This window comes from Sorex araneus, chromosome 1 (assembly GCF_027595985.1).
Source record: "Sorex araneus isolate mSorAra2 chromosome 1, mSorAra2.pri, whole genome shotgun sequence".
NCBI classification, from domain to species: Eukaryota; Metazoa; Chordata; class Mammalia; order Eulipotyphla; family Soricidae; genus Sorex; species Sorex araneus.
The window spans coordinates 150,989,257-151,013,114 of NC_073302.1; the positions used below are offsets into that span (position 1 = coordinate 150,989,257).

At 44.1% G+C, this 23,858-nt stretch overlaps 1 long non-coding RNA gene across 1 annotated transcript; it reads left to right on the forward strand.

The window, feature by feature from the left end:
* The first annotated feature begins 14,772 nt into the window (after nt 1-14,772).
* LOC129400812 (uncharacterized) lies at nt 14,773-18,851 on the forward strand. Its single transcript, XR_008627921.1, has 4 exons — nt 14,773-15,205; nt 15,819-15,912; nt 18,480-18,588; nt 18,702-18,851. It is a non-coding gene; the product is annotated as an uncharacterized LOC129400812 (long non-coding RNA).
* Nucleotides 18,852-23,858: the final 5,007 nt, after the last annotated feature.

The following is a 23,858-nucleotide window of genomic DNA, read 5'->3' on the forward strand; positions in this document are numbered from 1 at the left end:
TGTTCCCAATACACCTAGCAGGTAGGTATAATTTGTGCCCATTTTACAGACCAAAAAAAAAAAAAAGCTGATGCTCAGAGAAGTTAGGTAGCTTATTCACCAAAGTTTCAAAATGGTGGAGTTGGATCTCAAACTGTGACCCTTTTCCTCAAGCCTGAACTTTGTACACTGTGGTATAAGTCCCATCTTAAGCCTCTTAGGTCCCCCACACGCCAATGACTAGAGTAGATGATAACATAAATGTTTAATTCTAATGTCCCTGGAATCAAAGACATTTTGAGTATTAACACTTTCCATCCTAGAGTGAAAAAAAAATTTTTTATTTCCAGTCTGTACAATTTGTGCCCCTCCTCCTTTTAAACCAGGCCTTTCCCATCATTCCTCACTAGACCCTGATGTGCATCTTCCCTGAGTCTCTGTCACCCATTTGCTGCAATGAGTGATTGATAGCTTTAATTTATACATGTATTAAACACCACACTGGTGGGAAAGTTTACTTATCCCATTTGTCAGTCTAAAAAGTCTAAGACTGAAGAGGTGTAGGAGGAAATCAGGCTTCCAGGGAATGTGTTTCCCAGGGTCTCTGCAGGCAGGTAGAAATGGGCAGGAAATGAACAGAGAGCTCACTGGAGAAGTCCAGGGGCAGAGAGATTGAAAACCTAGTAAAGATGCCCAGTGGGTCTATGGAAGGTCCACGGCAACAATCCTTGGGGTAAGGATGCAAACAATCCATCAGTTGCAAGAGAATGAATGCATCAAGAACGTTGATCAGCTTGGCAGAGTCCTGGACATGCAATGGAGCTGGTGATATTGGACTTCTTAGTACATGTGCTATCCACTGAGGGATGAAATTAGTGGGGAAGCTTGGGTGCCTCTGAGGAAAACACTGAGAAAAATATCCTTTCTAATGGCCGGAGTCATTAGAGTAGAGTAGGGCATTTGCTTGCCTGCAGCTGACCAGGGTTTGATCCCTGGCACTCCATCTGGTTCCCCAGGTTGCTTCTAAAATCATAAATTCCTACCAGGAGTGATCGCTGAACACAGAGCCAAGAGTAAACCCTGAACTCGATCATTGTATGACCAAAACGCAAACATGAAAGCTTGTAAGTATGTAACTGCTTCTCACAGTGATTCACTATTAAAAAATTTTTTAATAAAAATTTTAAAAGAAAGAGTAAACCCTGAGCACTGCTGGGTTTAGCAAAAAAAAGAGTACTTTTTAAAAATGATAATGAAAGGCCAGAGAGCTAGTACAGAATCTAAAGCACTTGCCTTGAATGCAACTGTGGCAGCCAACAGTGGTTCAAATCTCAGCGTCACATATGGTCTTCCAAGCTACCACCAGGTGTGGCCCCTAAGCACCACTGAATGTGGTCCCCTCCCCCAAATAATAAATAAATAACATGCAAAGGACTCATTGCATCACCAGAAAGTACTTCCCCAGTAACGTGACAGATGAACTGACAAGACTGAAAAGGGTGACAGGTTCATCTTCTGGAGTTCCATCCTCCAGATTCCTCCAACACCAGGTGCCCTTCTCTGGGCCAGACATTCCTTGAAAGAAAGAATGACACTGCCTGTCCCTCCCCCCAGGCGCCACATTCCAAAAGTGTCCCATTAAATGAGTCCAAGCAGTTGCTCCTGAAATCATAAATTCCCAAAGACAATGAAAGTTGCAATCACAAGGGGTAACAGAAGCCAAACACATTAGGAACATGTTCCTTGAGCAAAAGAGTATAATTCCGGACACGCGGGAACACATGGTTTGCCTCAAACATGTTTCATTTTGTCATCGCACTGAGCACACAGTATTTCTCTTTGGGTGCAAGAGTGATTGATTTCATTGGGAGAATTGTTTGTAAGAACATGAAAGTTGCCAAAGCAAACACATTGGAGGGAAGTGTGGAGAAGGGGAGGAAGAGTATTTGGAGTAGATCTGGGTTTGGGAAGTTCATGCAGAGGTGAGACAGTGAGATGTAGAACAAATAAAAACATTCTGCACACTTCATCTACATAAATTATGTTCAGAAATTCACTCTGTGTAGACATTAGCTGCAGCATTACAACTCTCCCTGGAGTGCCTCTAGAATGTGGGCAGGAAGCCAATTTTTAAGTGAATGATTTGTAACTTTTCCTCCACATAAATTAATCTATTAATAGTTAGATCATTTGGACTTTAATCCACAAAAGTCATGTAGTCATTTTTTAAAAACCTGATAATCTATTTGTCTGTTATGATAGAACTCTATTACTAACTTATGTTAATATTGTCTCAAGATACTATTGACAAAATAGAAAACCTTAAAAGTATTTCCTTTAATCTATTTTCCTACTAAGAAAACAACACAAACCTGAAATCTATATAATATACAGCAGCATTTATATCTCATGAATTTGAAATCTTTCAGTCATTTATATTCATATAAATGTGATGTTAGAGATTAGACTTTTTTTTTAGCTCTGAGCCATAGTAAAGTGGGTAGGGCTCTTGCTTTGCATGCAACCAATGCAGGTTGACTCTCTGGCAACCCATATTGTCTTCCAAGAACCATCCAGGAGTGATATGTGAGCAGAGACCCAGGAGCAAGCCCTGAGCACCGCTGGGTGTGGGACCTCCCCTGCTAAAATCAAAATTTTTTAGCTCCTATGTGCCCATAGGTATTGATTTCTGATAGATATTAGAAATCAGGGGTTGAAAATACTCATGGTTCATAGAAGCTTATGTCTGCTATTACACTAAAAATGTCAGATACTTTTTTTTAATTTTAATGGTGTTTTGGTTTTTATAGAGACATTCTTAGTGGCCTAAAGAGAACCTGGAATTAACAACAGTTTATTGAAAGAACAATTCACATTAAGGGCCAGAGAGATAGGAAAACAGCTTAGGGACTTGAATTGCATGCAGCTGACCATACAAGGTCTCCCTCGTGGTCATATGCTCATGACTAGTTGCAGCTTTCCTTCTTAAATAACAAGGACTAGCACTATAGACCAGGATGTCCCTTGGTCGTATGAGAATGGCACCATATGAGAATGGCACCTCATACGGTAAGCCCAGATGAGATTTTACTTGGGTTTTAGTTTTTCAACATTGGTAGAGGGAAGTGGACACTGGTGAAGGGATTGGTATTGGAACAATGTATGCCTCATGCACCTAATCTCAGAGGTACATTTGGAGGTCAAGGGGAACTGGAACAAAGTTTCAAATAGCTTATTGGCAGTAAAATTTTCATTCATGTTACCTAAATGCCAGATATGTCTCAAAACTTTAATTTTCTAATCAGCTTCTTCTTAAAGATTGTACCTGTACCTGTTCTCAAAGAAAAAAAAATGTAATAGCACAACAGGAGCCAGAGCAGTAGTACAACAGCAGGGCATTTGCCTTGCATGGGGCTGACCTAGGTTGGATCCTTGGCATCCCATATGGTCCCCTGAGCTCTCCAGGAGTAATTCCTGAGTGCAGAGCCAGGAGTGACGTCTGAGCATTGCCAGGTGTGGCCCAAAAACAAACAAAGAGAATAGCTGATACTCCTTCAATGTAAAAGAAGATCTTTATGCACTAGGTCCTTCCAATGCATCATAGCCAGGAAATGCGGTTCCAAATCTCCACTCTCCCAACTGTGTCCTCTGATCTCCCTATCAGCCTCTCCCATTTAACATCTCTAGACACAGATCTAAGTTCTGCTACTTAGTACCTTTGGACTTAAGCAAGTGATTTGAACTTCCTGAGCCTTTATTTCCTAATCTGAGACAGGCTAAATACCTCTCTCACCTGTCACAAATTTAAAGTGATGTAAAAATTCCCAGTCCAAGAAGTGCATAGCAATCTAATAATACTTTACTGCAGTGATGCTTAAGACCTCATAATGTAGGTCATGAATGCAGCATTACCGCTGTTGGATTTGACATCTCTTCCCTGGATTTCTGTGGAGATAATTGAGTTTACCAAATATCCACTCTCTGTACACTTAAATTACTAACAAGTATGGTTCCACTTTGGCAACTCTGTGGCCACATTTCAGAAGATTAAATGTCGGTTCTTCCAAGCTTCCTACTGATAGTGGTTTGGTGCATCAGTGAAAATATGTATGCCAAAGTCAACAATTTAAAGGGAAATGCAGCTGGCCTAGAAGGATTGCTGCAAAGCACAGCGGTAGGGCATTTGCCTTGCATGCGGCTGACCCAGGTTCGATTCCTCTGTCCCTTTCAGGGAGCCTGGCAAACTACCAAGAGTATCCTGCTCGCACGGCGGAGCCTGGCAAGCTACCTGTGTGTGGCATATTTGATATGCCAAAAACAGTAACAACAAGTCTCACAATGGAGACATTCCTGGTGCATACTCGAGCAAATTGATGAACAATGGAACGACAGTGCTAACTGCAGCACTGTCTACTAAAATAAAAAATTATAATGCCATTTCCTTCCTTTCTAAGTACAGAAAATTTTAAAATATTGTAATGACCCAAGCCATGTATTGGGTGGCTGGTTTTCAATTATTATTGTGCTGGTAATTATTTTCACCCATGACAAATCAATATAAATATTTTTAAAAATCGAAGCACCATGACTTACAAAATTGTTCATAGCTGGATTTCAGACATACTGTGTTCCAGCACCAATCCCTCCACCAGTGTCTTCTTCCCCCAAATCTCCTCCTTCCCAGCCTGCCACCTAGACAGGCACCTTTTTAAGTTTGGTTACTGGAGTTTAGGAAGTTGGATCTCTTGTTTTCAGTGTTGTTGACTCTGTGACTTGGATCCTTCGCACCATCGCTGTACTCGGATCCCTTTGACCTCTGCTCCCCACTGCTTTCCAACTATCTCTTCTTCCTGCCTTGGTATCTTTCCTTCTCTGCCCTTCTCCTCTCTGGACAGGATGGTACATTAGGGCTAAAATTTTTGCTTGTTTCTTTGGGGGCCAAACCTTGTAGGATATTCCTGACTCTGTGCACAAGAATGACCCCTGGTGTTGCTTCGGGGTTTACATGTGGTGCCAGAATGAAACCAGAATGGAAGACGCTGCAGCAGCACGTAAGGCAAGTGCCTTCCCTCCTGTCCTCTCTCTCCCGCAGCCCTTCAACAGACTAAATTGCTGAGATGATTCTTATTTCATACAGCTTCGTCTCCAGTTATTTAGACAAAATGAATCAACTACAAATAACATGACTCACTTTTCACCTGACCTATTAGACAACCTATTTATCACTCAGAAAATATTTACTGGACTGCAACGTGTATGCCATGATGAGACTATAAAGCATTACAAAGTGAGGACCTCATTTTAAGTAGCTTGAAACCTGGTGGATGCTTACTATTGCATTTACAAAAACTTGAAGTTAATGACAATAAAGTAAGACAAGTAGTAAACTCTTTAGGAGCGAAGAGACAAGTTTTCCAAGGCTCTGGGGTCTGGCTTGGATGCCAGATTCTCCTCTTACAGACAGATGTCCATGGCAAACTCTTTTCCATGCTTTCCTGTGCCCCTCTGAAAAACAGGGCATACTTTGTAGGACGGTTGTGAAAAATTAAATGAGTTTCCATAGTTGTTTTCCTTGTACCAGCACAAAATCTTCAGACGTGCTGCATACTAAAATATTTGAGCAGTACCAGCACTCACATGGCATTTAAGTCGAGTAATAGTATTCTTGGAGTGCAGAAGGGCCATAGAGACTACAGAGAGAAGAAAAACTATAGGGAGAGAGAATTTTATCATCAGCAGTGCAGATAGAAGGAAATGTCAGTGTCCACTGGGACAGTACATTTGACCCAGTTGTGTAAAGTCTAAAATATAATAGGAACTTATTAATTTCATTATGTAACCAATCAAGACCTGCTGTTAGCTCTTGAGCAAGAAGTGTGATGATAATAAAGAGATTTCTGGAAAGTTAGTATATAATGTTTACTGGGCAATGAGAGAGTGAGGTAAAGAGAAGAGAGGGGGAAAACAATTTCAGTGGTGAAGTGGCCTGAGCTCTACTTGGTACCATGGAAGCAGAGAGAAGGAAGAAGAGAAGCCTTTGCAGAGGAAGAGTAGACCATACTTGCTGAATGACTAGTGACTGACAGTGTGGGCACTAAGGCCATGATGGAAAAAAATTATTCTGGATATGTTAAGGCTGTATCCGCAGGAAAACAGGGCACTAGGATTAGAAATGAAAGTCAAAAAGTGAAGCCCAGAGACTGGAATAATAGTACAGCTGATAGGGCATTTGTCTTGCACAAAGCTGACCCAGATTTTGATCCCTGGCATACCATGTGGTTCCCGGAGCACTTCCAGGAATAATTTCTAAGTGCAGAGCCAGGAGTAACTCCCAAGTATCATGGTTGTGGCCCAAAATGCCAAAAACAAAACCAAAAAATGCCCGGGAGAACAAGGGGGGAGTGGGGAGAGGGTGGAGGTGGGTAGGATAGCTCAGCAACAAAAGTACCTGGTCCCCCCCAGACAGACTTAACTGCTTTCCGTGTCCTGTGATTATACCTGAATCTGGTCACACTTGTATACAGAAACACCACATTTTAATTAGCAGACATCTCTTTTCCTCTCCCCCACCCCCACCAGGTGTCTCTTTTTTCCCCCCCGCCCTTTCATGTCTGTTGAAGCAATGCAGAACTTTTATTATGGCTTTCCTTGAGGAGTGGGGGAGAATTGGGCATGGGGGCCATACCTGGGGTGTTCGGAGACTAAAACCAGCTCTCTACTTAGGCACTGTTCCTGATATTGCTCAGGGAGCATCAAGGGCCAGGGATCAAGCCAAGCCCCACGGCATGCAAAACAGATGCTCGGCCTGTTGAGTTCTCATTTTTCTTATCTGCAGCACATCACACACATCAGTCACAGAAGGCACTTGCCTAACGCCAAAGGAATAATGAAGAAACAGTCTATCAGAGGCAGGGGGTGGGTACACTTCTCTTGATCATTTGATATCAGTATTTCAACCTTTATTTGTATTCTCTTCAACCCTTATACTTATTTATATGATAATCCTACTAGATCAAACAATCTATTAACATTTACAAGCCTGGATGCTTTTATGGCATTTCATAACAGGTGGTTTTAGTGTATTAATTCTTCATGGTTTCTTATTGAATTTTAAAATTTAAAATGTTTAATATTTTCAAGAATTTCTGTTTAAATTAGTCAATATTCTTCCATTGCTTTTCAATAAAAATAAACCCTTAAGACAAATCAAGGTTAGTCATTTTTTTACATTAAAAAAAAAAGGGAGGGGGCTGGGGTGATAGCTCAGCGGGTAGGGCGTTTGCCTTGCACGCAGCCGATCCGGGTTCGATTCCCAGCATCCCATATGGTCCCCTGAGCTCAGCCAGGGGTGATTCCTGAGTGCAGAGCCAGGAGTAACCCCTGTGCATTGCCAGGTGTGACCCAAAAAGCAAAAAAATAAATAAATAAAAATAAAAATTAAAAAAAAGGGAAAACAAGGCTTTAAGTCTATGATCCCCCTTGAACACACATCTTGCTGGCTTATCTCTGTGTCTCTTTTCTCTTTCCCACTTTGAAGATGTCATGCTCTCTCTTGAACATGTATTTTTTTCTCCTTCTCTCCCTTCACAATTAACTTTCAGTAAAAACTATTTTACTTTACTAAAAAAAATCAAAAGTAGAATGTTTGGGTTCTTCTGCTTAGACTTTGCTTATAAATTTTTATCTTTTTTTTAATTAATTCAGAGTGTAGGGGGCTGGAGCAATAGTACAGCAGGAAGGGCGTTTGCCTTGCATGCGGCCGACCCGGGTTCGATTCCCAGCATCCCATATGGTCCCCTGAGCACCGCCATGAGAATTCCTGAGTGCAGAGCCAGGAGTAACCCCTGTGCATTGCCAGGTGTGACCCAAAAAGCAAAACAAAAAACAAACAAAAAAATTAATTCACAGTGTATTACCGAGTTACTCATGATTGGGTTTCAGGGATACAGTTTTTCAGCACCCATCCCTTACCTCCAGTGTCCACTTACCTCCACCAATGCCTCTATGAGAGACACATCTATAACTTTTGACACTGTGGTTTATAGTTCTGTTGCCAATATAGCTTCATGCATAACACTTTACTACCTTTCTGCTCAGACTTCTTCAACTTGATGTGGTTCCCTCTTGCTTCTTGAAACAGATGGAGCCCCATCTGCATGAGCAGGTAAATGAATGGAAGGAATGAAACAGGGCAGTCTCTCACTCCACATATAAATCTCCAAAAATAGCATTAGGATACATGAGTATAAGAGTGGTAAGCCACTAATGATACTTAGAACGCCACAATTCCTGATGGAAATAAAATAATAAAGCCATAAAACTCTAAAGGAGAACAAGTACTATGGTTTTAAAAAAAATGAAAAAAACACTGGCATTGGGACTCAAAACTTGTATGAAAACCCGTCACTCACCATTTGGTCTGCTTACAGTAGGAATTTAGATTGTTTTCATGTCATGGTCCACTAACAGATAGACAGGAAAGAACTCCCTGGCAGGACCTGCAGTGGGCCCATGGCGTGACTGTGTCGGCTGTTGAGCATGAAGGCTGAACACTTCAACAATGAAGAGTTAAAAAAATTTAACTAGTGCTAGCAAAGATCGAATCACCTTTGAATTTATTTATTTATTTTGGGTTGGAACCGTTCTAGATTTAATCAACATCTTACTTGTAAGTATTTAGAATTATGAACAGGGAACATAATATATACTGTTCTGCTTAGAAAGAAGTTAAGTGATATGTATCACCCTTTAAACACTCAATACCTTATCATACTCGTTCCAAAACAGAACATAACATTTTCAATGCATGACTCTAGGAAGGAAGATAAGCTTTAAACCTTCATCAGAACGTAAACATATGCAAAGGCCAGAGAGCTAGTACAGGGGTTAAATAAAGTACTTGCCTTGCATATAGTGGACCCTGGTTGGAATACCATCCCCCCATCCCATTTCCCCACATGTTCCTCCCCTACCCCTGAGTAAGCACTGAGCAAGAGAGGAGTAAGCCTGAAGCATCACTTGGTGTGGCCCAACCCCTCCTATCCAGACAAAACCAGAAGTTAGGTTTTGGGTTTATTTTGGGTTGGAACCGTTCTAGATTTAATCAACATCTTACTTGTAAGTATTTAGAATTATGAACAGGGAACATAATATATACTGTTCTGCTTAGAAAGAAGTTAAGTGATATGTATCACCCTTTAAACACTCAATACCTTATCATACTCGTTCCAAAACAGAACATAACATTTTCAATGCATGACTCTAGGAAGGAAGATAAGCTTTAAACCTTCATCAGAACGTAAACATATGCAAAGGCCAGAGAGCTAGTACAGGGGTTAAATAAAGTACTTGCCTTGCATATAGTGGACCCTGGTTGGAATACCATCCCCCCATCCCATTTCCCCACATGTTCCTCCCCTACCCCTGAGCAAGCACTGAGCAAGAGAGGAGTAAGCCTGAAGCATCACTTGGTGTGGCCCAACCCCTCCTATCCAGACAAAACCAGAAGTTAGGTGTGCAGAAGAGTGTTTCCTTCTAGGTGCTTTCTTCCTGCAGGCCAACCTGTCCCAATGACATTATCATTCCTAAGAAATCTGTAAGAACTCTCATTGTAACCAGTTTGGAGGTGAGGATAACACTCTAATAATGCCTTGGTTTTCCTAGAACTGTTTGACCCAACCAACTTGGCCAGCTGCTTTATTTACTATATTAGACTCTCAATGGCCACTGGCTAGTTACAAATTTTAAATCCATTCTCAAAGAATAATGCTTTAAAAAAGAATGGGCAATATTTTTTATATTCCAAAGTCTTCAGTATTGAGCCTGAATACAGTATTTTACTGTAAAATATAATTTTAAATTGTCAGTCTTTTAAACTGTTGCAAGCATGGGGCTAAATTCATCGTCACTATTAATTATGAGAAATCAATCAGTGAAAGTCCTTGTCATCAGTAGAGAGTTCTATTGAGACACTGTTTGGAGGTTCTTTTATTTTTTTGTTTTTACTTTATACTTTGAAATCATTATAGACACAGGAAGTTGCAAAAAATACTACAAAGAGTTCTATGCCCCCTTCACCCAGTTTCCTCCAACACCGACATTTTATATAACTAACTGCACTACCATATCCAACCCAGGAAATTGACATTATAGAATTGTGTTAAGTAGATTAATAGGCTATAAAGAGAGCATGTGTTTGACCTTTGCCATTCTTCATGCATTTATTAGGGTATGTTAGGACTCTGAGACTGTATTTTATGTAGAGACTCTTCCTTCCCTTTGAAGGAAACACCTCCTACTTCCCTTGACACGTGGTCCTCTTCTGCATTTGCCTGGCCACCACCAATCTGTCTCCATCTCTATGGTTTTGTCATCTCAAGAATGATATATAGGTGCTGGAGAGATGGTGCAAAGGTTAAGGCACCTAGCACGTAGCTCTAGCCATAACCCTGGTTTGAATCCCGATGTCTCACATAGAGTCCTCTCAGAACCACCAGGTGTGATCCTGAGTACAGAGCTAGGTGTGGTTTCTGAGTATAAGAGCTAGGTGTGGTCCCTGAGGGCCAGCAGCTGTGCACCCCTCCCCCAATGTTATATGACTAGAATCATCCAGAAACAATCTTTTTGGGGTTAACATTTTGCTCATTAAACAAAAACCTTGAGATCCAATTTGTTGGTAGCATCAGTAGCTGTTTCCCTTTAATTTCTGAGTAGTATTCCAGTGAATGAATGGCCGAAAGAGTCTTACCCTTTGAAGGACAAGTTCCTTCTCTCTCTTCCCCCACTTAACCCCTCCAACTCTCTCCTATTACAAATAAAGCTGTTTGGAAGGAACATTTGGGTACATAATTTTCTATGAACATACATTTTTATTTCCCTGGGATAAATGCCCTAGAGTAAGGTTGCTAGGTTGTATACTTAGAATACTTGTGCACATTTCATTTTGTAACTGTTTTCCATAGTGACCCTGCCATTTCATATTCACACCAATAATAAATGAGAAATCACATTTCTCCTTGCCAGCATTTGATAGTATTGCTATATTTAAAAACAAACATACATTAGAGCTATTCTAATAGGAGTGTAGTTCTTTTACTTATTTTTGTAAAATCACTGATTCATACATATAAGTGACACTGTGATAATTTGATAGGGATGACTTTAGTCTTCACTCTGCTGTCCCATGCACAAATGCTCACACTTATTTTTATATTCATTTTGGATTTAAAATAATAAATAAATATGCTTCCCATTTTTTAATTTGCCCATGTCCAGAAATAAGCAGTCAAAATCTCACTTCAGTCCCTCCCACCTGGACTCAATTTCCCTCATGGCACGAATATGCCCACATGCCCACACCTAAAAGTATCATCCCTCTGAGGGGAATGAGTCGCTCAGTCTACACTCAGTTGGTTTGTACTTGGGCAGAGCTAGAGACAGGCTGTACTGGTCTGAGCAGGGGGTGGGAATTGGTCTTTGGTTGCCATCACAGCCAGAACTCCTGGGAGAGCTGCCTTTGTAGCTGGAGGACGGGGGCAGCTGGGACAGAGGAAGGAAACAGTCACATTCCTGCAGGTTTGCTGTACTGCTCTCATTTCTGAAGAAGAGAAGGGAACTGGTCTGGCCCAGAAGTCACAGATGGGATGGCTTATAGACCTATGGGGTCAGCTAGGTTAGCTGCAAAATTCCAAAGGAATTTCAAATGTGCTTACTGTTGCTTTCAGGGTTTGCAAAGGGCGAGGTAAGATAAATTGGATGCAACTAACTTTCCCCTTCACTGTCAGGCCTTTCTCAGTGAGGAAGCCCGAGCACTCTTGGTACTAGAGGCTGACATGGCGAGAAGGAAAGATCATCCAGAGGCAACAGACTGCAGGTGGGTTGGTCAGCAGGCGCTCCTGCACTCCTCCTAAATGCACAACTGCATCTGGAAAATAATACCACTAAACAGTTACTGTGGGTAAAACATTTTATTTACTCATCAATTTATTCATCAGAAAATTGTCTCTGCTGGCTGATAATAAAGTGTATGGGGAGCTTTGGAAGAGTTCTTTTCTTTTATTTAGGGGAAATTATTTTTAATTTAATTGAGTTTGTTTAAAATTTTAGAGTTAGGTAACACTTTCCAGTGTTTGCCTTCCCCCTTTTTACTAGATAAACTGACCAGCTATTTATATTGTTTATAAATAGAAGTTTGAGCAGATAAATCTCAAAAACAAAAGACTCAAAGACCGTACAATTCATATAAACTTCATTTATGTAAAGTTCAAGAACATTTAAAACCAATCTTTTGTGGATAAAAAACGAGAACAATGGTTGGGGTGAGGGAAATTGTCTGGAAAGAAGCCTGGGTAAACTTTCTGGGGTGTTCATCATTTAACTTAAGTTGTGGTTACATACATAGGTGTGTAGATATATGTACAATTCACCCAGGTATAGATGTAGGAGTTGAGCTTTGTTGGACTATATCATTTTTAAATTTAAATTACTAACAGAACCCCAAAATAGAGGTTTGATGAGAAAATCACAGACAAAATGGATTTGTGTATTTTTATTTCCAAGTTTCCAGGAATGTTTTAATGCTGCAAATTATACTTTCCCGCAATGCAAGTGAACTGCCTTTCTCATTCCTTTCCTCTTCTCTGTCCTTCCAGCTCCTAAATGAATTAGATTTATGTTGCAGTGCCATGCATATTGTAGCTGTTACATTAAAATATTGTGAAGCAGGGTGTGGAAGTAATAAAACTCTATTAAGATCTGTTTAGGCCTTTAAAAATTCCATGATTCCTTTCACTCACATGACATCTTTCATTTTATTTTTATTTTTAAAGTTTGGATCCAAGGAATTTTTCATGCTGTGGGTTGACATTTAGTTAATAGCATCTTTCGCTGAGCTTCCATTTTCTAAAATTAACAAGATCAAGAACAGTGACCTGATGATATTTCCTTGTATACCTGGCTCTGTTCCAAAAAGAAGGATTAGGAAAGTGTGTGTGTGTGTGTGTGTGTGTGTGTGTGTGAGAGAGAGAGAGAGAGAGAGAGAGAGAGAGAGAGAGAGAGAGAGAGAGAGAGACCAGACCCTCTTGGTCACCTTTATTCTAGGGCAAAAATGTGTTTCAAATTTTGGTAGAAATAGACCACTTTCTCACCAAGCAAATGAATGAACCGCCCCACACACGTACAAGAAATCAATGGCTGCCCTCTTCCTCCAGGTTTTCATTTCTTTCTCTTGCTTCCCTAAAGTCTAGATTTTGGGGGTCTTCCCTTCTAAACCCCTTTAAAAAAGATAAAGAATTATGTGCGTTCATATATTTAAGCCATAGCGTCAGAATCAGCAGCTTCCTTGGGTAGCTGAGTAGAGCCCGCAGCTGAAATTCTCCTGAAAGAATGTCCGGGGCTGGGCTGGGGAGCAGAGGAAGACTATGGAGGCTCAGGTCAGGTGCTCAAAGCACTCACTTCTCTTTACAAGAAAAATCAAAACTGGCGACCAAAGGACAAATGACGGGCAAGTGAAGAACTCAGCAGCAGCGGCACCAAGATGGGGCGGACACCTGACACTCGCTGTCCCAGATGCTGAATTGAGACATTCCTCCGCGTGTTTATTTTCAGGGAGTGGGGGTCACTCCCTACAGACACGGTGTGAGAAATGCGGAAGACAGATGGAGAGAAAAGTATGAAACCCTCAATAGAAAAAGAAAAGTGGGGGGGTACTCCTTTGTACTTTCCCACAGGAAGACGGAGCTGAGAGCCTTTACTCTGACTGTACCCCCTCTCTACTCTGGCACCCCTGCTTTTCTGCGCACCGCGTGGGCACCGGGCTGGGTGGGCAATCGAGGCCCGGCAACAGGTGGGCGGGCGGCCGACTTTTGTCTTGGGGAAGGAAGCGCACAGCGTGCCAGGGCGGAGAGCCGCGGCTGTGTGCGGGCACCCCCGAGTCCCCGGCCCCGCCGCAGGATCCTCTAATTGGAGAAGTGCAGGGTGGCATGAGTGCCCCCACCGTTTTAATCGAGCCTCTTTTCAACGGCTGGGATTTAAATGTAGCCACTGCCACTGTAGCCACTGAATGGGTCGCCGCGCCCTCGCGGCCCCGGGCGCGGCCCATTCAGGGCCCTTTTCACCATCCTTCGCTGTCCCAGTCCCCCGGCCGGCGATCCTCCCCAAGCCCCCCTAATTAGTCTAATTAGAAAAGTGGACTGATGGAGGGAACCGGGCTGCGGCTGGCTTGGGCGGACGCATGTCGGTTGGGTTGCCGCTCCTTCTCCCCGCAGAGGAAAGGCCGAAAAGGAGGCGGTGGCGGCGGCTGCCCGCCCGCACCCACGCTCGGCCGCCACTCGCTCGGGATGGAGGGGAGACACGGCCGGGACCCCTAGAGGGCCTGGGTGGGTGGGCGCGTCCGCGGGGCTCACGGAGTCCGCGCCGGGCCTGGTGTCTCCGGCCGCGCCACGTGGCCGCCGCCCGCAGCGTCTCAAGCCGGGCACGAGCACCTCCCGATGCCCGAACCCTGAGCCGGGCCGGGCCGGGTGCGTCCTGCGCTCGCGGCTTTCCCGCCCCGCCGGCCCGCGGGGTCCCGACGCGCGGGGTGCGGGCGCCCAGGGGCCGGGCCGGCGCATTCCTGCGGCCGCCGGGAGGCGGGGAGGGGAGCTGCGCGGGTGGCTAGGAGAACACTGAACCTTTAATTGGGCTATAAATCAGGCCGGGGAGTGCGGTGGAGTTTGTGCAGGTGTAAAAACAGAGCGGAAAGCCCGGGCCGAGCCGCCGCAGCGCCCCGGGCAGGTCAGATCGTCCGGCGGGCTAAGCTCCTGATAAGTCCGCTGACAACCAAATAAACAGAGCGAGGGCCGGGGAGGCGGGGACGGCAGCGCCCGCGGCCCGGGAGGCTCCCGGGGCTGGGCAGTCGGCTCCGAGATTCGGGGCTGCCGGGGGCCACCGAGGAAGGAGAAGCAACTAGGGTCCGCATTGGCGCCCACTCGCCCGCAGCCTCGGACCCAGGAGCGCAGGTTCGGTGGCGGTTGGCCCGAGAGCGCCTGACCGCCGCCGCGCTTAGCTGCGCCACGGTTGCGGGGACTGGTCTCCGGGACGTGGTGCCCAACCGGCCCTCGGAGCCCTGCCCCCGGCGTCCCCCTGCGCCCCCTTTCCCAGAGCCGGAGCCACCGCCGGGCAAAGCGCTGGCTCCCGCTTCATTCCAGGGGCCGACGCTGGGAAAACGCGGCGGCGCCCCTGGCCGAAGGAGGTAAGGGATCCAGTAAGAAGGGAAGGGCGGGCGATCAGAAATTCATTTTGGTGCGCTGCTCGGGAGCAAACACCCTGTCAAAACCCTAATCGAGATGTGGGCGCAAGCGGCGAATGGATCCGCAGACAAAGGGAAAACAATAAGAGTCCTCCTTAGATCATTTTTCTGGACATTGTTTAAAGGTCTGAAAGGGACTAAAATCGTTTCAAAATGTTGCCAGTAAAAATTATCCTATGTGGAATGCAACTAATCCTTTTAGGGTTCCTGTCAACTGTTTCCACAAAAGGAATCCGATTTTTCAAATCAAAGATCCAAAAGTCTTTGGGGAGAGATTTATTACATGCCAGAGCTTTAGTTACAGACTAGAGTTACAATAACAACTCAGCACCCACCAACTCCCTGAAACACGGGATCTCGTCCCACATAATTCTGAAGATATGGGAGAGGGGGGCTGCTGGGGTCCTGCTATGTACACAGACGGGGGTAGCGGGGGTAGAGGGCAGAGAGGGAAAGAGGAGGAAGGCAAAGAAATATTAAATTTCTCAAATAGAAAAACAGAACGCAGAAACACCAGCACTTATTTTGTCCTCTCTACCCCTGGTTGTTTTTGAAGAAAACAAGACTCACGCTTGGTGAGCTGCCCTCTCCGTTCCTGGGCGATGACAACTCCGGGGTGAAGTCAGTGCTTAGAGCTGCGTGCACGAAAGGTGCGGATGTAATGCCTGGGTCTAAAATCTCTAAAAGCTGCACTCCCGAGTTTGTGCATCGATGCCACTACAATTGCTGTAAATGGAAAAATATTTACTTGGCTATTTCTTTTCAAATGTGAGAAGATATACTGGGCATTGCTTTCAAACTTGCCCTAGCTTTGCAATGAAATGTTAAAGCACAGGGAGAAAGTGTGTTAGGGCTTTTCCACACTGTCCCCATACCTAACTCTTCACATTTAGTGTGAACATAAATCCACCCAGGCAGGTCACTCTCACTTCACAGAAGGAGGAGCATTTTGTGATGATCCTAAGCACAGACCATCCTCTGTCACCTCCACCTCCTCCTCCTCCTCCTCCTCCTCCTCCTCCTCCTCCTCCTCCTCCTCCTCCTCCTCCTCTTCCTTCTCCACTTCTTCTTCCTCCTCCTCCTCCTCTTCCTCCTCCTCTTCAGTTCTTCCCAGGGAAAAAACTAGCAGCAAAGGGTTCGATTAATAGGGAACCTGTGAATAAAGAACCTTCAGAAGTTGGAAGGAAATTCTGGTTCTTGGCACAGTGGAACCAGATGTAGAGTGTATGGAGGAACTTGGAGTTGAGTTCTGCCCTATCATACAGGCGCTTTGGTGACTGAAGCAAGCTGTCATTCTAGAAAGCTCTTGTCAAAACTTCAATTGCGTTTTAAATTACTAATATATTTTTTTAAGGTTCTCTTAAAAGGAGAAAATTTTTAAATTATCTTCCCTACTTTCCACGTCCCCATTGCGTCAGTGGCTTGTTTTCCTCCTTCCATGTGTGTATCCTTAAGTTATTAGAGGTGGCTCTGTGGAAGGAATTCTCGCATTTGTTTCATATATAAGCAGGAATAAAAGGATTTGCAATGTAGCAGGTGCTCAATAAATACTGCAGACTAATCCCACTTTCCAAAGCTTAGAGGTTAAAGAGATGAACAGGAGATAAGTGACTAGGAAAAAAGAAATCCAGCAAGAGCTGAGAAGAGTGGGTTTAAGACACCATTGGTTTGTTTACTTTAGAAGAGAGGAGAAAGTTATCTGTCCAAATATACATCTGCCTACAGTTAAAGGAAACACTGTTTCCTCCTCCTTGTTTCTAAAAGGGGTTAAGCAACAATTTGTTTCACAGAATATGAATTTTGCTGGAAGGTGAGTTTTTATAAATCTTCAAAGACTGCTACCAACTTAATAATTTCAGTGTACCTGGAAGTTTAGAATATTTTCTTCTCGTTTGTAGAAGAATAAGGATGTAGGAAGGGGGAACCTTAGCCATAAAAGTACTAGTAAGGAGCTTGAATTGCACAAGTGGACCTGGGCTTAATGCGACCCACGCACCCCCACCCCATATGGTCCCCTAAGCCCTGCTAGGAGTGATCCTTGATTGCAGAGCCAAGAGTAACCCTCAGCAAAACCGGGTATGGCCCAAAACCAAAAAAGATGTGGGAAGGAAGCCACAAAGGAATCATCATTCTATATATTTGTGTATATTTTACTATCTCCCAAACCATGTCCACATGAATTGTCTAATTTCTCATAATCCATTCCCCTCATTCTCAAAATTCTATGAATGTAAACATTGATCAGCAGTTCATTTCAACTGAAGTCTTATTTCTTCTGTTGGAAGCTTTAGGTCTTTTCCCCTTGATTTTTAATATATTTCCTCTTTATAATCATATAACAAAATAAGTTATTGGTTATGTATATTACTTTATGAATAAGGATAAAAATAGCGACCCATGTTACTTTTCACTCATGGTGTAATTCTTCAATATTGCCTTTTCACAATACATGTCACTTCCTTTGCTGAAAATACCAGCCTTTTAGTTATCTTAACAGAAACCCCTACATGAGTATGCAAAGCAGCTTCTTTCTGCCTGGATTAGCCTCTCTCAACAAGGGGAAGGTGGAGGGGGGGTGGGGGGGCAGTCTCTGAATGACCAGCTACAAATTAGAGGAACTCTTAGTCTGTGCCTGGCTCCCTCTGGGACAGACAGACCCAGCCAGGTTCCCAGGTCTAACTTCTCCCACCTTGTCTTGCTGATGCTGTTCTGATACTCTACCCACGCACTGGACCTGTTGACATCATTCATCCACCTTGCTTTCTGCTTAACATAAGGTTCTCCTGACCTGTGGCACCCTATGTTCCAGGAAATACTATCTTGAAAACCAGTCACTCCCTCTAAGAATAGAAAAATAGACTTCTAGGTCATCTCCTAATTTCACACTCAAATCAGAGATTTCCAGGTTCTCAAAATAAAGCTTCTTAATACTGGCCACTATTCTCCCAACCACGGATTTTTATCTTTTACAGTCTAGAGCTTATTTTTAATTCTGATTTTTAAAAGCTATCTTTTCACTAGCTCCAGCCAATATTGGATATGCCAAAAACAGTAACAATAAGTCTCTCAATGAGAGATGTTATTGGTCCCCGCTCAAACAAATCGATGAGCAATGGGATGACAGTGACAGTGACAGTGATCTTTTCACTAGATAGCTCATGCTCTGTTTCAGTAAGCACTTCCCTTGGGAAGATTAGTCTCTGCTTTTTCTTTGCAGTCTGCAGCTCTGATTCAGCGGGATCCAGCAGTGGGAAGCATGCATAAAGCAGTGACCCCAGTTGTGCCAGGTGCCTGGCAAAGCCTGGCCAGCCCCCAAGGAGCTTCTGGTGAGTGCAAAGCCTGAGCTGCTGACGAAAGGAATGGGTGCAATTCAATTCTGTGGTCTGGAAGTCCCTGTCCCTACCCCCAGAGAATTTTATGGAGATTTCTGGCCTGGCAGGTGGAGTCCCTAGTGAAGTGGCTACTCCTCAGTGTGTTGAATGAGTTGTGCCGGGACTAAAAGAACCGGCTCCAGCCACATCAAGACCACTCATGCTCAGAGACAGTGACATCTTCAAGAGGATGTCCAGAAGGGGTGTGGAGGTGAGCATATTCTAAGAAAAATGAGAAGAGCTTTCTCATTAAATGTTAAACCAATGAACAATGACATATTCTCCTTTTTTCCATGTGGGGAAGGAAGATGTGACTCTAAGTCTGGTTATAAAGATCTGCTTAGCAACTGGGTCTGTTTGGCAGATCAGGGAATTAAGCAGCTGAAAGGGAAGGAAATGTGCAAAAGTAAAAAAGGTAATTGTGTGTGTCTGCATGTGTATCTATGTGTGTGTGTGTGTGTGTGTGTGAGAGAGAGAGAGAGAGAGAGAGAGAGATACAAAAAAAACTGTGGTAGGGAAGAGTGTTGGGGGTTGGTGCATGCCAGAACTACTATGTTGAGAAACCTGATGTATCTAAAATGATTAGTTGTGGATTCTAAGAGCATCTAAACCAAAGGGCTGTAGTATTTTTCTCTGGGAAGACTGAAATGGTGTGGTAAGGAAGAGGGTCTAGAAAGAATGCAAAAATGTGTCTAGGAAACAAATGGCCCTATAAGGTGAACTCAAAGGCAATCGCCCTGCCATGATGGGTGCTTAATAAATCACAATGGTGGCAACAAAGTGGCAACATGATGTAAGAGACAAAAGTGGGATTTAAATGCTCATGCCCCAGTAGCTGTGACCTTGGGCATGTCACTTTATATCTCTAGAGCCTTGATGTCTTTATTTGTAAAATGGGGTCAGCAATAACTCTTGAACTCACTATTTCACAGTGCAGTTGAGGGAATATTAATGAAAGTCCTTTTGGAAGGTTACTGTGTGAAACAGACATGGAAGGGGTTCTGACCCTGGTAATATCAACTGATTGATCTGACCCTGGCCATCTCACCTGTATTAAAAGTGGTTTAGATTTACCTGCCTCAAAATGTTTGCTTCATAAAACTTAGTGTAACTCCGGAAGTACTTAAAGTTAATATTATCATGATTAGGATGAGAGAAATTATAGATACAGATCAGGAGCTCACAGTCTTCTTGGTTTGGAAACCACACCTGGCGGTGCTCAAGGCTTGGTCCCCACTCTGTGCTCCGAAATCACACCTGGCAGGTGCTGGGAAACTAATCCAGGTCAGCCAAGAACGAGGCCAGTTTCTTACTCGATGTACTCTCTCTCCTGCCTCGGAAGCACACTTCCCCCCCCCCCCCCAGTCCTTGCTTCTCCTTCTAGCTTTCCTACCACACCTAAAAACTCACCTGTGACTCCGAAAGAGTTTTATGATAATGATCAGCGCGCGCTCTCTATCTATATCTCTCTCTTTCTCATCATATTTTCCTGGTAAAGCATGAGGAGAGATGTGCCAGGGAGTGTCATACATACTGGAGGCATTGACAACAAAAAGAAAGTACATATTCAGTCCACATCAAGGGAAAGATGTGATTGCAGAGCTGTGACATGCAGAGAAATTATCTGAGGAGCGAATTCAGTTGGGAAAGTACAAGCCCTGAAGAGCCCGGAGCAGCTGGTCATAATCAGATTCTCCATCTTTCTGTCAAATGTAATCGTATCCGACTTGGCAGGGTATTTATTGCTAAAGTCGAAGGGCCAGATTTTACACTAAACATATTTACACATTTACATTCGTGGCCCTATAAACACACCATGTTTCACTGGCCGTGACACCAAAAGCATTCGCCGACAGAAAGCATGTGCCTAATTACAAAATCAGAGGGGAGTGGGGCGGCAAGTGGCATCTGAGCGTGCACGCCTTGTGTGTGTGCGTGCGTGCGACCCAGCTGCATCGCCAGGAACCCCACGGAGATGAGAAAGGGAACTGCCAGTGCTGGGCTCACACGTTCTCTGCACCGCAGGCCTGTTCCTGTCCAGTGGTGTTCCATAAAGGGCCAGGGCCCCTGTGATCTCCATTAGACCCTTGCTTCCCCCCCCCCCACCACACCCCCAGAAGAGCCCAGAGAGACCAGGGTGGTTCCTGGGCAGAGTTTCGGTCTGGATTGAGTTTGATGCTGATAGGACAATTCACTTGCTCCCAAATTACTTTCCTCTCAGTAATAAAAACAGGTGTGAGCTAAACATACAGCCAGTGCTGCAGTTTTAAGACTGAAATGAGTGTCCCTCATCCCTGGCTTGGGCTAGTAAGAGCAGCTCCCTGCCCCTCAGTGGCACTTGTAATAACACGGTTAGCTGCTCCAAGCTTAGTCCTCAGTCAAGCAAGGAAATCAGAGCCATCGGAGCCCGAGAGAGAAAAACAAAAACAGGCACAGTCTCACCAGGGCCTCGACAGCCTTTAATAAATGGCACAGGCTGGTGTCCCATCAAAATAATCACCTTCCAGCAGAATAACCACCTCCCCCAGCTCTCCCAGAGGACTGGCTGTAGGATGCATTGGTGAGTTTAAACACAAAACTGAACCAAACAAAATGGCGACAAGCAGAAACCTTTCCCCACATTGACTGCAAGAATTCCCATAATAGATGTAGCTAGTGTTTCAGTCCCGGTCCCAGTACCAGCAAGTTTGGGCAGGTAGGGCCATTGGGCAGAGATAGGGGTTAAATGGGCTCAGAAAAAACATGCATAGGCGCTCCCAAATTTTTCCTGTCCCTTCTCCCATACATTTTTATTTTCTCTTAAGAAAAGAGGTGACTCTTAAATAAATGTACAGTGTGAAAATACAGGGGAAAGTTGTTTTGGAGCAGAAGCACTAGCTTCTATTTTTAAATAAACAAAATAATTACTCAGTGGAAAAAAGAAGAAGAAGAAGAAGAAATCCACCCAGAACCGATGTGGGGTCGTGACACCCTGTGTGGTACACGGAGCAGCTCCATCCATCAGGGCAGCATTGCCCTGGCCTTGGAGAGCCGGGGCTGCACCGAGCTGCAGATTAAACCTCTGCACAACAGAGCCCTGAATGGAGAGGCTCCTTTTTGTGTGGTCCTGCTCTGGGAGCGGCCTGAGCCATTAGCCCGATAGATCCCTCTCCCTATTAACTGCAAGTCCCTCCCGACTGCGCCCTCGGCGCGCTCGTTTGTCTCCCGGGCTCTCTGGGGGCGTTTGATGAGCAGAGAAACAAGGAGAAGGGGAGAAAAGCGCCGGGTTAATGAGTTGTAGCAAATCCACACTTTGTAGTTGGCAGGAGGAGAGCTGGTGGCCAATGTTTGTCCAACGGGTTTATTTTTCAAGACCTAGCCTATTGAGGAAGGCTTGTTTAAGCAGGCCTCGTCCTTACAAACATACAAACATCCTTCTGTTGGCCTTCAAAGAAAAGCGGGCCAGAGCTAGATTTGCATGCCAATGAGGAGCCCAGGAGGAGCCGGCCTGGCCCATCAAAGGCCGGGGAGTCCAGCTCTCTGAGGCCTTTGTTCCAGCACCTGCTGGACTGCGGCCTAACGGGGCGCGCTCCTGGCTCGAGGGGTCCCAGGCCCAGAGCCCAGTCTTGGCCGGCCCAAGGCCCTGACCTAGTGACCCACAGCCCCCACTTCTCACAGCCCTGACATCACCCAGCCCATGGCCCCTCACCAAGCAAGCTCACCTTCCAGCTAGGCCCACAGGGCTAGCAAAGCTGACATCTGTACCCCCAAACTGGGAGGGTGGAGGAACTCAACTCGGAAGACCTGGAAGTTGAGCTCCGAGGCTCTCTGATGCCTTGGCACCTGATAGGGTTGCCCCCCCCACCCACCCAGCTCCAGACCAGAGCCAGGAGGCCTGTGCTGGATTGACCTGAGCCACCTTGCTAGTCTGTCTCTTAAAGGCACTGACAGCCTGGAAGATGGAGGAGCCCGACCCAGCACTTTTTGAAAGATGCGGGAATCTGAATAGACCTAACTGGGGCTGGCCTATTTGGGGGCATCTAACACCAAGTAAATAAGAGTAATGATGTTGCCGGATTATTCCCTCCACTGGCTCTCTTGTAATTACTTTCAGATCTCAGCATTATGGGTACTCACTCAAAGGCAGGCGAAGAGTAACAGTCACTTTTGCACCTAAGATTTTGTTCTAATCATATTTCAATTTCTATCTATATATTTAGTGGCCAATTGAGGAGCCAGGTATTTACTTCAAACTCTTATTATTTAATCTCTCCCAAACAGTTCATAGGGGAAAAAAAACCCAAGAATTTATGTTGAAGCTGTCACTTTTTTCCTCCCTGAAAAGGGATGAGAAGACAGAGCGTAAAAAAGTGAATGTCACTGTCTAATACCGGTCTCTCATACAACCTTCTTTAACCTGCTGGGTTGAATCTGCAAATACAGCTGCTGAAATATCTGGAAAAAGTTAATAAACAGATTTAACCTCTATTAAGCTTTTAAACCAGTGTTTCACAATCTTTTTTCCAACCATGGGCTCCTCCCAACCTTGTTTCCTTCCTGTGGTCCCCTCTTTTCTACCGGTTGACCCCCTAGACTCATGTTGTTGCCCCCATTTATACAATTTCCACCTGTGACCCTTTTGGAATATCCTGGAAGTTTGGCCATCAGTTGAGAATTGCTAACTTAAACTACATATTACATATGTCATGGTTTTATTTGGAGTCCACAATAACATCTGTAGTCAAAACTAGTTTTACAACTTTTTTAAAATTTGCCCACTGCTAGTTAATAAAAACATTTAAATTTTTGGGAAAAGTATTCTACATCTCCTAAGTTGTATAAATAGTTTAATAAGCACATTTGCTTAAAGCAAGTGCAAACCCCAACTGAAGCTCTTACTCCAATTTATTCATTTAGACTAAAATCAAAATGTTAAGGTTAGCTTTTAGGATAAAGACTTTACGTAATACTAGAATCGTTTCTGTGGAGAAAATAGTGGCTTTCAATTTCAGAGCTTTCAAATACAATTTACTATATGTGTAAATTATTTTCTCATTTGGGGCTTTAAATCTCTTTAACTGATGATCACCTCTGTTGAAAACTTTTCTATTAATTTCAAGCAAGTTAATAGAGCTATTTGCTAAGTTGCTTCTATCCTAGTATAATATTATGAAAGAGGATTTTTACTGATACACTATTGTGCTCAATCGTGTGTGGAAATGAAATCAAGTGAGAGGCTCAAAAAT